Genomic DNA, 17,323 nt, shown 5'->3' with positions numbered 1-17,323 from the left:
AGGCTAAGGTGAAGATTTGTATGGGCTTTCAGAAAAGAAGAGTGAATGTTGGGGTGAAGAGGGTGGTGAGAGTAAGTGAGCTTGGGAAGGAGACCTGTGTGAGGAAGTACCAGGAGAGACTGAGTACAGAATGGAAAAAGGTGAGAACAATGGAAGTAAGGGGAGTGGGGGAGGAATGGGATGTATTTAGGGAATCATTGATGGATTGCGCAAAAGATGCTTGTGGCAAGGGAAGAGTGGGAGGTGGGTTGATTAGAAAGGGTAGTGAGTGGTGGGATGAAGAAGTAAGAGTATTAGTGAAAGAGAAGAGAGAGGCATTTGGACGATTTTTGCAGGGAAAAAATGCAATTGAGTGGGAGATGTATAAAAGAAAGAGACAGGAGGTCAAGAGAAAGGTGCAAGAGGTGAAAAAAAGGGCAAATGAGAGTTGGGGTGAGAGAGTATCATTAAATTTTAGGGAGAATAAAAAGATGCTCTGGAAGGAGGTAAATAAAGTGCGTAAGACAAGGGAGCAAATGGGAACTTCAGTGAAGGCGCAAATGGGGATGTGATAACAAGTAGTGGTGATGTGAGAAGGAGATGGAGTGAGTATTTTGAAGGTTTGTTGAATGTGTTTGATGATAGAGTGGCAGATATAGGGTGTTTTGGTCGAGGTGGTGTGCAAAGTGAGAGGGTTAGGGAAAATGATTTGGTAAACAGAGAAGAGGTAGTGAAAGCTTTGCGGAAGATGAAAGCCGGCAAAGCAGCAGGTTTGGATGGTATTGCAGTGGAATTTATTAAAAAAGGGGGTGCTTGTATTGTTGACTGGTTGGTAAGGTTATTTAATGTATGTATGACTCATGGTGAGGTGCCTGAGGATTGGCGGAATGCGTGCATAGTGCCATTGTACAAAGGCAAAGGGGATAAGAGTGAGTGCTCAAATTACAGAAGTATAAGTTTGTTGAGTATTCCTGGTAAATTATATGGGAGGGTACTGATTGAGAGGGTGAAGGCATGTACAGAGCATCAGATTGGGGAAGAGCAGTGTGGTTTCAGAAGTGGTAGAGGATGTGTGGATCAGGTGTTTGCTTTGAAGAATGTATGTGAGAAATACTTAGAAAAGCAAATGGATTTGTATGTAGCATTTATGGATCTGGAGAAGGCATATGATAGAGTTGATAGAGATGCTCTGTGGAAGGTATTAAGAATATATGGTGTGGGAGGAAAGATGTTAGAAGCAGTGAAAAGTTTTTATCGAGGATGTAAGGCATGTGTACGTGTAGGAAGAGAGGAAAGTGATTGGTTCTCAGTGAATGTAGCTTTGCGGCAGGGGTGTGTGATGTCTCCATGGTTGTTTAATTTGTTTATGGATGGGGTTGTTAGGGAGGTAAATGCAAGAGTTTTGGAAAGAGGGGCAAGTATGAAGTCTGTTGGGGAGGAGAGAGCTTGGGAAGTGAGTCAGTTGTTGTTCGCTGATGATACAGCGCTGGTGGCTGATTCATGTGAGAAACTGCAGAAGCTGGTGACTGAGTTTGGTAAGGTGTGTGGAAGAAGAAAGTTAAGAGTAAATGTGAATAAGAGCAAGGTTATTAGGTACAGTAGGGTTGAGGGTCAAGTCAATTGGGAGGTGAGTTTGAATGGAGAAAAACTGGAGGAAGTGAAGTGTTTTAGATATGTGGGAGTGGATCTGGCAGCGGATGGAACCATGGAAGCGGAAGTGGATCATAAGGTGGGGGAGGGGGCGAAAATTCTGGGGGCCTTGAAGAATGTGTGGAAGTCGAGAACATTATCTCGGAAAGCAAAAATGGGTATGTTTGAAGGAATAGTGGTTCAAACAATGTTGTATGGTTGCGAGGCGTGGGCTATGGATAGAGTTGTGCGCAGGAGGATGGATGTGCTGGAAATGAGATGTTTGAGGACAATGTGTGGTGTGAGGTGGTTTGATCGAGTGAGTAACGTAAGGGTAAGAGAGATGTATGGAAATAAAAAGAGCGTGGTTGAGAGAGCAGAAGAGGGTGTTTTGAAGTGGTTTGGTCACATGGAGAGAATGAGCTAGGAAAGATTGACCAAGAGGATATATGTGTCGGAGGTGGAGGGAACGAGAAGAGGGAGACCAAATTGGAGGTGGAAAGATGGAGTGAAAAAGATTTTGTGTGATCGGTGCCTGAACATGCAGGAGGGTGAAAGGAGGGCAAGGAATAGAGTGAATTGGAGCGATGTGGTATACCGGGGTTGACGTGCTGTCAGTGGATTGAATCAAGGCATGTGAAGCGTCTGGGGTAAACCATGGAAAGCTGTGTAGGTATGTATATTTGCGTGTGTGGACGTATGTATATACCGGTGTTTGGGGGGGGGGGGGGCATTTCTTTCGTCTGTTTCCTTGCGCTACCTCGAAACGCGGGAGACAGCGACAAAGTATAATAATAATAATAATAATAATAATATATATATATATATATGTTTATATAAATCATATTATACTAAAACGCTATTGTCCGCGTTAGCGAGGTAGTGAAGGAAACCGACAATAGAATGGCCCAGCCCACCCAATATACACGTGTATAAACATAAACTCCCACACACGCACATACACCAACTTATACATTTCTACGTATACATACATACAAATACACAGATATATACATATATTCGTATATATATATATATATATATATATATATATATATATATATATATATATATATATATATATATATATATATATATATATATATATATATATATATATATATATATATATATATATATATATATATATGTATATATATATATCCATACTTGCTGCCTATATCCATTCTCGTCGCCATCCCGCCACATATGAAATGGCAACCCCCTCCCTCCACGCGCGGCAGATAGCGTTAGGAAAAGACAACAAAGGCCACATTCGTTTACACTCAGTCTCTAGGTTTCATGTATAATGCACCGAAACCACAGCTCTCTTCCCATATCCAGGCCACACAAAACTTTCCATGGTTTACTTCAGACGCTTCGCATGCCCTCGTTGAATTCATACACAGTACGTCGACCCCGGTATAGTACATCGTTCCAATTCACTCTATTCCTTGCACACCTTCCATCATTCCGTATGTTTAGGCCCAAATCGTTCAAAATCTTTTTCACTCCATCTTTCCACCTACAATTTGGTCTCCCACTTCTCGTTCCCTCCACCTGTGACACATACATCCTCTTTGTGAATCTTTCCTTACTCATTTTCTCCATGTGACCAAACCATTTCAATACACCCTCTTCTGCTCTCTCAACTACTCTGTTGTTATTATCACACATCTCTCTTACCCTTATCACTTACTCGATCGAACCACTTCACACCACACATTGTCGTCAAACATCTCATTTCCAACACATCCACCCTCCTCCGCCTAACTCTATCTATAGCACACGCTTCGACACCGTATAGCATTGTTCGAACCACTATTCCTTCAAACATACCAACTTTTGCTTTGCGAGATAATGTTCTCTCCTTCCACCAATTTTTCAACGCTCCCAGAACTTTCGCCTCCTCCCCTACTCTGTGACTCACTTCCGCTTCCATGGTTCCATCCGCTGCCAAATCCATTCCCAGATATCTAAAACACTTCACTTCCCCCTAGTTTTTCTACATTCAAACTTACCTCACATTTGACTTGTCCCTCAACCCTACTGTACCTAATACACTTGCTCTTTTTCACATTTACTCTCAGCTTTCTTCTTCATGAACGCTCGTTCTATGTCTTAGACAATCGCATGTTTACGAAATGGCGTCCTAGCTTCGTCTCTTCGATGTACATCATCTGACTTATAATTCTCTCCTGTGTCTCCCCTAATGATGTGATTATTGCACGAAAGTGCACTTGGGAATTTATCATGTTTCATTTTTCCCGTGGACTTATAGGAGTATCTTGATCACGTGCAAAATTGTGATCCTTTCCAACATGGATTCCACATGGCTCTTCTATCACTTCTCTACATGCTGTCCTGGACTTTCTCCTTTCGTTACTGCTTTCTCCAAATCGCTAATCAAGGCTCACCAACTGAAGTTACGATTTGGATTCCTTAGGAAATGCCTTGATGAACAAGTGATGCCAAGATCTGTCCTACCTCAACGATTGTCGCAGTTGTCTGGTCGACCATTTGACCAAATCCAAAACATTATTTTAGAGAAACACATTGAATTAAAGAAACTTGAAATGGAGGAGGCTTTTCGCATTACAAGAGAAAAGAAACGTGCCTTTCAAATGGCAATACCGACATACTGGAAGAACCGGATGTTGGACTACTGCTTTGATAGATTAAGAGGAGGACGCAATAGTCTACGAATGACAGTAAATTGTAAGTTGGACCATCTTATTAAAAACTGCGACTGGACCAAGAGCAAAAACTCTTCTTTTCTGACAAACCTGTCTAAAAGACAGCTAGATAAGGATTCATTTTGTGCATTAGGCTATGGTTTAAATTTTGTGTGCTCTAACAGGGAAGCCAGCTGTGTTGATGTCACAAAGTCTTTTTGTAATTCAAAGAAATACAGTAATTTAACTAATGATGAAATTAATGTCTGTAAGAGTCTAGTGTATGCCAGTATGTCAAAACTAGTGAAACCTAATTGCCCTAAAAGCAAGACAAGGATATACATATTACTAAAGCAGATAAGGCTAACACTGTTGTGATTTTAGACAAAAGTAACTATTTATCTAAAATGAGTGATCTTTTAAATAATGACATAACATGTTCTAAACTTAGTAAAAATCCCTTAGAAGCAGTTAATTCTCATTTCAATAAAGAAATTAAGTTGCTGTTGAAAGGTAATAGTTCTCTCATCAAAAGTTTGTCATCTTTGTCCCCTTCATCGCCATATATGTATGGACTTATCAAAACACATAAACAGAATTCTCCAGCAAGACCTATAGTGAGTTAAGTAGGCTCGATCACATATAAATTGTCAAAATGTTTAGTTTCTTTATTTAGCCCTTTATTGGGTATGGTATCCAATCCTAATATCATTGAAAATGTAGATTTAGTCAACAAGCTAAACAACATCAATGTTAATTTTGCTTTCAAACCAGATAGTTTTGATGTTTCCTCACTTCTCACTAAAGTTTCAGATGATGATCTTTTAGAATATTCATTTGATGTCTTGGATGATACTCATTTACCTGCTTCAAAGTCTGTTTTCAATGAACTGATAAAATTGTGTATAAAAGACTGTATTTCAATTTAATGGAGATTACCATGCTCAAAAATTTGGTATGGTAATGGGTAACCCTCTTTGACCTGTACTAAGTAATCTTTATATGGAATTTTTTGAAACAAAATTACTAAAGGACATCTTACCTTCTAATGCAATTTGGTTTAGGTATGTAGATGATGTTCTTTGTGTTTGGTCAACAAATGAAAATTTACAGATATTTCTTCTCTTACTTAACAATTTAGTACCTTCCATCAAATTTATTGTAGAAAATGAAAATAATGGTATGTTACCATTTTTAGATTGCATGATCCATAGACAAGGAAGCAAGTTTAAGTTTAGCATATACAGATAACCTACCAATGTATGCTAATATATCCACTATTACTGATCTCAACATGACAGAGTTAAATTATCATCATTTAATCTATGTTCCTTAGGGCATTACATATTTGCAGTCCAGAGTTTATTGATGGTAAATTTGGGAAGATATATTCAACTGGATCTAAGTTAAAGTACCCTAGATCTTTCATTGATAATCCCTTAAGTTAGCAAAGAAATCATTTTATAGAGATGAGCCCAAACCTTCCATTGACACCAAGAACCTTTTAGTTCTCCCTTTTGATAATGATTTTACTTTACTTCCTATGTTGCTTAAATCGTTTAATGTAAATGTTGCCTTCAGCAACAATAATGCTATAAAGAATATCTTAATCAGGAATTCACCAGAAAATTCTCTTGGATGCATCTATAAAATGCCATGTGGAGATTGTGATGAATTTTATATTGGGCAGACTGGTAAGGATCTTTTTCTTTGACTTAAGCAACATAAATACAGTATAAGAACAGGACAAGAATCAAATGCCTTGTTTAATCATGTTAAAAATTATGATCATTATATTGAATGGAGTAATGCCAGCTCAGTTAATAATTCTAACTCTATTACCGCAAGAAATATCATTGAATCTTCTATTATTTAATACACAAAGAATCATAATCTTAATATCAGTGATGGTCTATACAAATTAGATAACTTTATTGTTGATAAAATTTATAAAATGATAAGTTTATGAACGCTCGCTGTATGTCTTGGACGATCGCATGTTTACAAAATGACGTCCTAGCTTTGTCTCTTCGATATATATCAACTGACTTATATTTCTCTCTTGTGTCTCCTATGACGATGTGATTATTACACGAAAGTGCACTTGGGAACTTATCGTGTTTCATTTTCCCCGTGGACTCATAGGAGAATCTTGATCACGCGCAAAATTGTGATCCTTTCCAATATTTTTCTTTTCTTTCATACTATTCGCCATTTCCCGCGATAGCGAAGTAGCGTTAAGAACAGTGGACTGGGCCTTTTAGGGAATATCTTCACCTGGCCACCTTCTCTGTTCCATCTTTTGGAAAATTAAAAAAAAAACGAAAAAAGAACGAGAGGGGAGGATTTCCAGCCCCCCGCTCCCTTCCCTTTTAGTCGCCTTCTACGACACGCAGGGAATACGTGGGAAGTATTCTTTCTCCCCTATCCCCAGGGATATATATATATATATATATATATATATATATATATATATATATATATATATATATATATATATATATATATATATATATATATATATTATACTGAAACGCTATCCTCTGCGTTAGCGAGCTAGTGCAAGAAACCGACGAAAGAATGGCCCAACCCACCAACTTACACGTGTATATACATAAACGCCCACACAAGCACATATACCTACCTATACATTTCAACGTGTACATACATATACATACACAGATATATACATATATTCTTATATACAGATCCATACTTGCTGCCTTTATCCCTATATCCACTAATGAAATGCCCCCACCCCTCTCGTTCCCGTGGCCAACCCGCCACACATGAAATGACAAGCCCCTCATGTATAATGCACCGAAACCACAGCTCCCTTTCAACATCCTGGCCCCACAAAACTTTCCTTGGCTTACTTCAGACGCTTCACATGCCCTGGATCAATTCATTGACAGCACGTCGACTACGGTATACCATATCGTTCCAATTCACTTCATTCCTTGCACGACTTTCACCCTTCTGCATGTTTAGGCCCCAGTCACTTAAAACCTCATTCACTCCATCTGTTCACCTCCAAATTGGTCTCCCACTTTTCCTCGTTCCCTCCAACTGTGACACATATACATCCTCCTTGTCAATCTTAACTCACTCATTCAGTCCATGTGACCAAACCACTTCAATACATCCTCTTCTGCTCTCTTAACCACGCTCTTTTTATTACCACACATCTCTCTAATTACCCTTTCATTACTTACTCAATCAAACCACCTCACACTACATATTGTCCTCAAACATCTCATTTCCAACACATCCACCCTCCTCCGCCCAACTCTATCTACAGCCCAAGCCTCGCAACCATATAACATTGCTGGAACCACTATTCCCTCAAACATACCAACTTTTGCTTTCCGAGATAATGTTCTCTCCTTCCCCACATTTTTCAACGCTTCCAGAGCTTTCGCCCCCTCCCCCTACCCTGTGACTCACTTCCGCTTCCATGGTTCCAACCACTGCCAAATCCACTCCCAGATATCTAAAACACTTCACTTCCCCCCAGTTTTTCTCCATTGAAACTTACCTCCCAGTTGACTTGTCCCTGAACCCTACTGTACCTAATATACTTGCTCTTATTCACATTTACTCTCAGTTTTCTTCTTTCACACACTTTAACAAACTCTGTCACCAGCTTCTGCAGTTTCTCATCCGAATTTATCACCAGCGCTGTATCATCAGCGAACAACAACTGACTCACTTCCCCTGCCCTCTCATTCACAACAGACTGCATACTTGCCCCTCTCTCCAAACCTCTTGCATTCACCTCCCTAACAACCCCATCCATAAGCAAATTGAACGACCCTGAAGACATCACGCACCCCTGCAGCAAACCAACATTCACTGAGAACCAATCACTTTCCTCTCTTCCTACTCGTACACATGCCATACATATTCGATAAAAACTTTTCACTGCTTCTAGCAACTTTCCTCCCACAAAATAAATTCTTAATACCTTACACAGAGCACCTCTTGAACTCTATCATATACCTTCTCCTGATCCATGAATGCTACATATAGATCCATTTGCTTTTCTAAGTATTTCTCACATACATTCTTCAGATAAAACTCCTGAGCCACACATCCTCTACCACATCTGAAGCCACACTGCTCTTCCCCAAATTGATGCTCTGTAAATGCTTTCACTCTCTCAATCAATAACCTTCCATATGATATCCCAGGAATACTCAACAAACTTATACCTCTGTAATTTGATCACTCATCTTCCCCTTTGCCTTTGTACAATGGCACTATGCAGGCATTCCGCCAATCCTCAGGCACCTCACCATGAGTCATCCCTACATTAGATATTCTTACCAACCAGTCAACAACAGAGTAACCCCCTTTTTTAAGAAATTCCACTGCAATACCATTCAATGCCGCTGCCTTGCCGGCTTTCATTTTCTGCAAAGCTTTTACTACCTCTTCTCTCTTTACCAAATCATTCTCAATAACCCTGTCACTTTGCACACCACCTCGGCCAAAACACCTTATATCTGCCACTCTATCGTCTAACACTTTCAACAAACTCTCGAAATACTTACTCCATCTCCTTTTCACATCACCACTACTTGTTATTATCTCTCCATTAGCCACCATCACTGATGTTCCCATTTGTTCTCTTCTCTTACGCACTTTATTTACCTCCTTCCAAAACATTTTTATAATTCTCCCAAAAATTTAATGATACGCTATTACTCCAAATCTCATGTGCCCTCTTTTTCACCTCTTTCACCTTTCTCTTGACCTCCTGCCTCTTTCTTTTATACATCTCCGAGTCATTTGCACTACTTCCCTGCAAATATCTTCCACATGCCATCACTGCTTCCTTAAATGCAATCCATTCCTCCCATACTCCCCTTACGTCCTTTGCTCTCACCTATTTCCGTTTTGAACTCAGGCTTTCGTGGGACTTCTTCACACAAGTCTCCCTCTCAAGCTCACTTACTCTCACCACTCTCGTCACCCCGACATTCTCTCTTCTTTTCTGAAAACATCTACAAATCCTCACCCTCGCCTCCAGAAGATAATGATCAGACATCCCTCCAGTTGCACCTCTCAGCACATTAACATCCAAAAGTCTCTCCTTCATGCGCCTATCTATCAACATATAATCCATGTCTTCTACTTACATACGTATACTTATGTTTATCTCTCTTTTTAGAGCAGGTATTCCCAATCACCAGTCCTTTTTCAGCCCACAAATCTACAAAGTGTTCACCATTTCTATTTACAAAACTGAACACCCCATGTACACAAATCATTCCCTGAACCGTCACATTGCTCACCTTTGCATTCAAATCAACCACCACTATAACCTGGTTTTGTGTATCAAACCAACTAACAAGCTCACTCGGCTGCTCCTAAAACACTTGCCTCTCATGATCTTTCTTCTCATACCCAGGTGCATATGCACCAATAATTACCCATCTCTCTACGTCACATTTCAGTTTTACCCATATCAATATAAGTTTACTTTCTTACACTCTATTACATACTTCTAATACTCCTGTTTCAGGAGTAGTGCTACTCCTTCCCTTGCTCTTGACCTCTCACCAAACCCTGACTTTACTCTCAAAACATTCCCAAACCACATTCGGGTTCCTTTCCTGAAATATATTACCTACCTCTCCTTTTTTTCATCTTGGTTAACATTCAAACACATTTAAACACCCTAATCTGAGCCCCCGAGGAGGATGAGCACGCCCCTCGTGACTCCTTCTGTTTCCCCTTTCAGAAAGTTAAAATACAAGGAGGGGAAGGTTTCTAACCCCCGATCCCTTCCCCTTTAGTCGCCTTTTACGACATGTGAACAATATGTAGGAAGTATTATTTCTTCCCTATGCCCAGATATATATATATGTATATATATATATATATATATATATATATATATATATATATATATATATATATATATATATATATATATATATATGTATATATATATATATATATATATATTTTTTTTTTTTCTTTTTTGCTTTGTCGCTGTCTCCCGCGTTTGCGAGGTAGCGCAAGGAAACAGACGAAAGAAATGGCCCAACCCACCCCCATACACACGTATATACATACGTCCACACACACAAATATACATACCTACACAGCTTTCCATGGTTTACCCCAGACGCTTCACATGCCTTGATTCAATCCACTGACAGCACGTCAACCCCGGTATACCACATCGCTCCAATGCACTCTATTCCTTGCCCTCCTTACACCCTCCTGCATGTTCAGGCCCCGATCACACAAAATCTTTTTCACTCCATCTTTCCACCTCCAATTTGGTCTCCCTCTTCTCCTCGTTCCCTCCACCTCCGACACATATATCCTCTTGGTCAATCTTTCCTCACTCATTCTCTCCATGTGACCAAACCATTTCAGAACACCCTCTTCTGCTCTCTCAACCACGCTCTTTTTATCTCCACACATCTTTCTTACCCTTACGTTACTTACTCGATCAAACCACCTCACACCACACATTGTCCTCAAACATCTCATTTCCAGCACATCCATCCTCCTGCGCACAACTCTATCCATAGTCCACGCCTCGCAACCATACAACATTGTTGGAACCACTATTCCTTCAAACATACCCATTTTTGCTCTCCGAGATAATGTTTTCGACTTCCACACATTCTTCAAGGCTCCCAGAATTTTCGCCCCCTCCCCCACCCTATGATCCACTTCCGCTTCCATGGTTCCATCCGCTGCCAGATCCACTCCCAGATATCTAAAACACTTCACTTCCTCCAGTTTTTCTCCATTCAAACTCACCTCCCAATTGACTTAACCCTCAACCCTACTGTACCTAATAACCTTGCTCTTATTCACATTTACTCTTAACTTTCTTCTTTCACACACTTTACCAAACTCAGTCACCAGCTTCTGCAGTTTCTCACATGAATCAGCCACCAGCGCTGTATCATCAGCGAACAACAACTGACTCACTTCCCAAGCTCTCTCATCCCCAACAGACTTCATACTTGCCACTCTTTCCAAAACTCTTGCGTTCACCTCCCTAACAACCCCATCCATAAACAAATTAAACAACCATGGAGACATCACACACCCCTGCCGCAAACCTACATTCACTGAGAGCCAATCACTTTCCTCTCTTCCTACACGAACACATGCCTTACATCCTCGATAAAAACTTTTCACTGCTTCTAACAACTTACCTCCCACACCATATAATCTTAATACCTTCCACAGTCCATGTAAAAAATGTACAAATGATAAAGTGTGTATCCATAACTGGATTTGGGGTTTATGTGACTCATGTGGGGAGTGCTACACAGACTGGAAATTACGAAAATATTTCTCCAGTGCTGACTTACAGTCTCTTCTTGTGTTGCCTTGCATAGCCTGTTCTCCAGAGTCTACAAAAGCCCTCGCACCAGCTCTAGCTCCTGGTAAAGAATTTCGTGAGTACTCGACGTGAGTCAGAGGATCATCTCGTCCCCATCACATCATTCAGAGCGATACCAGCTTGCATCAGCCTTCACTCCTGCCTGCAGTAGCATGCTTTCCGACATGTTTCATGAGCTCCTCTTCGCCAACGGAACTACCTTGGCCCACCAGTGATGCTACTACGTTTGTGAATCAAGAACCATTGCAACACAAACCTCGCCAGGTGGTAGAGTGTCCCGCAGTGTATCGAGACAGACTTCCCCAGAACTTTTTTTAAAGGGGAAGTAAATGTTTATAGTTGTGTTACTGGAGTGATAGTTTTCATACATGGTGCTTTGACAAGAAAATAGTGAAATTGGAAAAAATGTAGCTTAGACATTGAAGCTTATTGATACAGTGTTTATATTGATGAGAACTACTATTGACGTTTGTGTAAATAAATTAAACATTTCCTTTTTCCATAGCCAGAGGTTGAACCATTATGTGACACTCATTTTTTCATTTCATTTCAAGCTAGAAGTTTCAGTTTTCTAAATTGTTTCTTACATTTTTCACATGTATATATATGTATGTGTGTGTGTGTGTATATGTGCGTGTGTGTGTGTATGTGTGTGTATGTGTATATATATATATATATGTATATTATCCCTGGGGATAGGGGTGAAAGAATACTTCCCACGCATTCCTCGCGTGTCGTAGAAAGCGACTAGAGGGGACGGGAGCGGGGGGCCAGAAATCCTCCCCGCCTTGTATTTTTTTAACTTTCTAAAATGGGAAACAGAAGAAGGAGTCACGCGGGGAGTGCTCATCCTCCTCGAAGGCTCAGATTGGGGTGCCTAAATGTGTGTGGATGTAACCAAGATGTGAAAAAATGAGAGATAGGTAGTAGGTTTGAGGAAAGGAACCTGGATGTTTTGGCTCTGAGTGAAACGAAGCTCAAGGGTAAAGGGGAAGAGTGGTTTGGGAATGTCTTGGGAGTAAAGTCAGGGGTTAGTGAGAGGACAAGAGCAAGGGAAGGAGTAGCAGTACTCCTGAAACAGGAGTTGTGGAAGTATGTGACAGAATGTAAGAAAGTAAATTCTCGATTAATATGGGTAAAACTGAAAGTTGTTGGAGAGAGATGGGTGATTATTGGTGCATATACACCTGGGCATGAGAAGAAAGATCATGAGAGGCAAGTGTTTTGGGAGCAGCTGAATGAGTGTGTTAGTGGTTTTGATGCACGAGACCGGGTTTCAGTGTTGGGTGATTTGAATGCAAAGGTGAGTAATGTGGCAGTTGAGGGAATAATTGGTATACATGGGGTGTTCAGTGTTGTAAATGGAAATGGTGAAGAGCTTGTAGATTTCTGTGCTGAAAAATGAGTGATGATTGGGAATACCTGGTTTAAAAAGCGAGATATACATAAGTATACTTACGTAAGTAGGAGAGATGGCCAAAGAGCGTTATTGGATTACGTGTTAATTGACAGGCGCGCGAAAGAGAGACTTTTGGATGTTAATGTGCTGAGAGGTGCAACTGGAGGGATGTCTTATCATTATCTTGTGGAGGCTAAGGTGAAGATATGTATGGGTTTTCAGAAAAGAAGAGTGAATGTTGGGGTGAAGAGGGTGGTGAGAGTAAGTGAGCTTGGGAAGGAGACTTGTGTGAGGAAATACCAGGAGAGACTGAGTACAGAATGGAAAAAGGTGAGAACAATGGAAGTAAGGGGAGTGGGGGAGGAATGGGATGTATTTAGGGAATCAGTGATGGATTGCGCAAAAGATGCTTGTGGCATGAGAAGAGTGGGAGGTGGGTTGATTAGAAAGGGTAGTGAGTGGTGGGATGAAGAAGTAAGAGTATTAGTGAAAGAGAAGAGAGAGGCATTTGGACGATTTTTGCAGGGAAAAAATGCAATTGAGTGGGAGACGTATAAAAGAAAGAGACAGGAGGTCAAGAGAAAGGTGCAAGAGGTGAAAAAAGGGCAAATGAGAGTTGGGGTGAGAGAGTATCATTAAATTTTAGGGAGAATAAAAAGATGTTCTGGAAGGAGGTAAATAAAGTGCGTAAGACAAGGGAGCAAATGGGAACTTCAGTGAAGGGCGCAAATGGGGAGGTGATAACAAGTAATGGTGATGTGAGAAGGATATGGAGTGAGTATTTTGAAGGTTTGTTGAATGTGTTTGATGATAGAGTGGCAGATATGGGGTGTTTTGGTCGAGGTGGTGTGCAAAGTGCGAGGGTTAGGGAAAATGATTTGGTAAACAGAGAAGAGGTAGTAAAAGCTTTGCGGAAGATGAAAGCCGGCAAGGCAGCAGGTTTGGATGGTATTGCAGTGGAATTTATTAAAAAAGGGGGGTGACTGTATTGTTGACTGGTTGGTAAGGTTATTTAATATATGTATGACTCATGGTGAGGTGCCTGAGGATTGGCGGAATGCGTGCATAGTGCCATTGTACAAAGGCAAAGGGGATAAGAGTGAGTGCTCAAATTACAGAGGTATAAGTTTGTTGAGTATTTCTGGCAAATTATATGGGAGGGTATTGATTGAGAGGGTGAAGGCACGTACAAAGCATCAGATTGGGGAAGAGCAGTGTGGTTTCAGAAGTGGTAGAGGATGTGCGGATCAGGTGTTTGCTTTGAAGAATGTATGTGAGAAATACTTAGAAAAGCAAATGGATTTGTATGTAGCATTTATGGATCTGGAGAAGGCATATGATAGAGTTGATAAAGATGCTCTGTGGAAGGTATTAAGAATATATATATATATATATATATATATATATATATATATATATATATATATATATATATATATATATATATATATATATATATATATATATATATATATATATATATATATATATATATATATATATATATATATATATATATATATATATATATATATATATATATATATATATATATATATATATATATATATATATATATATATATATATATATATATATATATATATATATATATATATATATATATATATATATATATATATATATATATATATATATATATATATATATATAATATATATATATATATATATATATATATATATATATATATATATATATATATATATATATATATATATATATATATATATATATATATATATATATATATATATATATATATATATATATATATATATATATATATATATATATATATATATATATATATATATATATATATATATATATATATATATATATATATATATATATATAAGAGTATTAGTGAAAGAGAAGAGAGAGGCATTTGGACGATTTTTGCAGGGAAAAAATGAAATTGAGTGGGAGAAGTATAAAAGAAAGAGACAGGAGGTCAAGAGAAAGGTGCAAGAGGTGAAAAAAAGGGCAAATGAGAGTTGGGGTGAGAGACTATCAGTAAATTTTAGGGAGAATAAAAAGATGTTCTGGAAGGAGGTAAATAGGGTGCGTAAGACAAGGGAGCAAATGGGAACTTCAGTGAAGGGCGTAAATGGGGAGGTGATAACAAGTAGTGGTGATGTGAGAAGGAGATGGAATGAGTATTTTGAAGGTTTGTTGAATGTGTCTGATGACAGAGTGGCAGATATAGGATGTTTGGGTCGAGGTGGTGTGCAAAGTGAGAGGGTTAGGGAAAATGATTTGGTAAACAGAAAAGAGGTAGTAAGAGCTTTGCGGAAGATGAAAGCCGGCAAGGCAGCAGGTTTGGATGGTATTGCAGTGGAATTTATTAAAAAAGGGGGTGCTTGTATTGTTGACTGGTTGGTAAGGTTATTTAATGTATGTATGACTCATGGTGAGGTGCCTGAGGATTGGCGGAATGCGTGCATAGTGCCATTGTACAAAGGCAAAGGGGATAAGAGTGAGTGCTCAAATTACAGAGGTATAAGTTTGTTGAGTATTCCTGGTAAATTATATGGGAGAGTATTGATTGAGAGGGTGAAGGCATGTACAGAGCATCAGATTGGGGAAGAGCAGTGTGGTTTCAGAAGTGGTAGAGGATGTGTGGATCAGGTGTTTGCTTTGAAGAATGTATGTGAGAAATACTTAGAAAAGCAAATGGATTTGTATGTAGCATTTATGGATCTGGAGAAGGCATATGATAGAGTTGATAGAGATGCTCTGTGGAAGGTATTAAGAATATATGGTGTGGGAGGCAAGTTGTTAGAAGCAGTGAAAAGTTTTTATCGAGGATGTAAGGCATGTGTACGTGTAGGAAGAGAGGAAAGTGATTGGTTCTCAGTGAATGTTGGTTTGCGGCAGGGGTGTGTGATGTCTCCATGGTTGTTTAATTTGTTTATGGATGGGGTTGTTAGGGAGGTAAATGCAAGAGTCTTGGAAAGAGGGGCAAGTATGAAGTCTGTTGGGGATGAGAGAGCTTGGGAAGTGAGTCAGTTGTTGTTCGCTGATGATACAGCGCTGGTGGCGGATTCATGTGAGAAACTGCAGAAGCTGGTGACGGAGTTTGGTAAAGTGTGTGGAAGAAGAAAGTTAAGAGTAAATGTGAATAAGAGCAAGGTTATTAGGTACAGTAGGGTTGAGGGTCAAGTCAATTGGGAGGTGAGTTTGAATGGAGAAAAACTGGAGGAAGTGAAGTGTTTTAGATATCTGGGAGTGGATCTGTCAGCGGATGGAACCATGGAAGCGGAAGTGGATCATAGGGTGGGGGAGGGGGCGAAAATTTTGGGAGCCTTGAAAAATGTGTGGAAGTCGAGAACATTATCCCGGAAAGCAAAAATGGGTATGTTTGAAGGAATAGTAGTTCCAACAATGTTGTATGGTTGCGAGGCGTGGGCTATGGATAGAGTTGTGCGCAGGAGGATGGAGGTGCTGGAAATGAGATGTTTGAGGACAATGTGTGGTGTGAGGTGGTTTGATCGAGTAAGTAACGTAAGGGTAAGAGAGATGTGTGGAAATAAAAAGAGCGTGGTTGAGAAAGCAGAAGAGGGTGTTTTGAAATGGTTTGGGCACATGGAGAGAATGAGTGAGGAAAGATTGACCAAGAGGATATATTTGTCGGAGGTGGAGGGAACGAGGAGAAGAGGGAGACCAAATTGGAGGTGGAAAGATGGAGTAAAAAGGATTTTGTGTGATCGGGGCCTGAACATGCAGGAGGGTGAAAGGAGGGCAAGGAATAGAGTGAATTGGAGCGATGTGGTATACAGGGGTTGACGTGCTGTCAGTGGATTGAATCAAGGCATGTGAAGCGTCCGGGGTAAACCATGGAAAGCTGTGTAGGTATGTATATTTGCGTGTGTGGACGTGTGTATATACATGTGTATGGGGGTGGGTTGGGCCATTTCTTTCGTCTGTTTCCTTGCGCTACCTCGCAAACGCGGGAGACAGCGACAAATTATAAAAAAAAAAAAAAAAAAAAAAAAAAAAAATATATATATATATATATATATATATATATATATATATATATATATATATATATATATATATATATATATATATATATATATAAATATATATATATATATATATATATATATCTGTTTCCTCTTTTGGAAAGTTAAAATACAAGGAGGAGAGGGTTTCTAGCCCCCGCTCCCGTCCCCTTTAGTCGCCTTCTACGACACGTGAGGAATGCGTGCGAAGCATTCTTTGTCC

Source organism: Panulirus ornatus, chromosome 4 (assembly GCF_036320965.1).
Source record: "Panulirus ornatus isolate Po-2019 chromosome 4, ASM3632096v1, whole genome shotgun sequence".
Classification (NCBI taxonomy): Eukaryota; Metazoa; Arthropoda; class Malacostraca; order Decapoda; family Palinuridae; genus Panulirus; species Panulirus ornatus.
Note: the sequence above shows the minus strand (reverse complement) of the source record.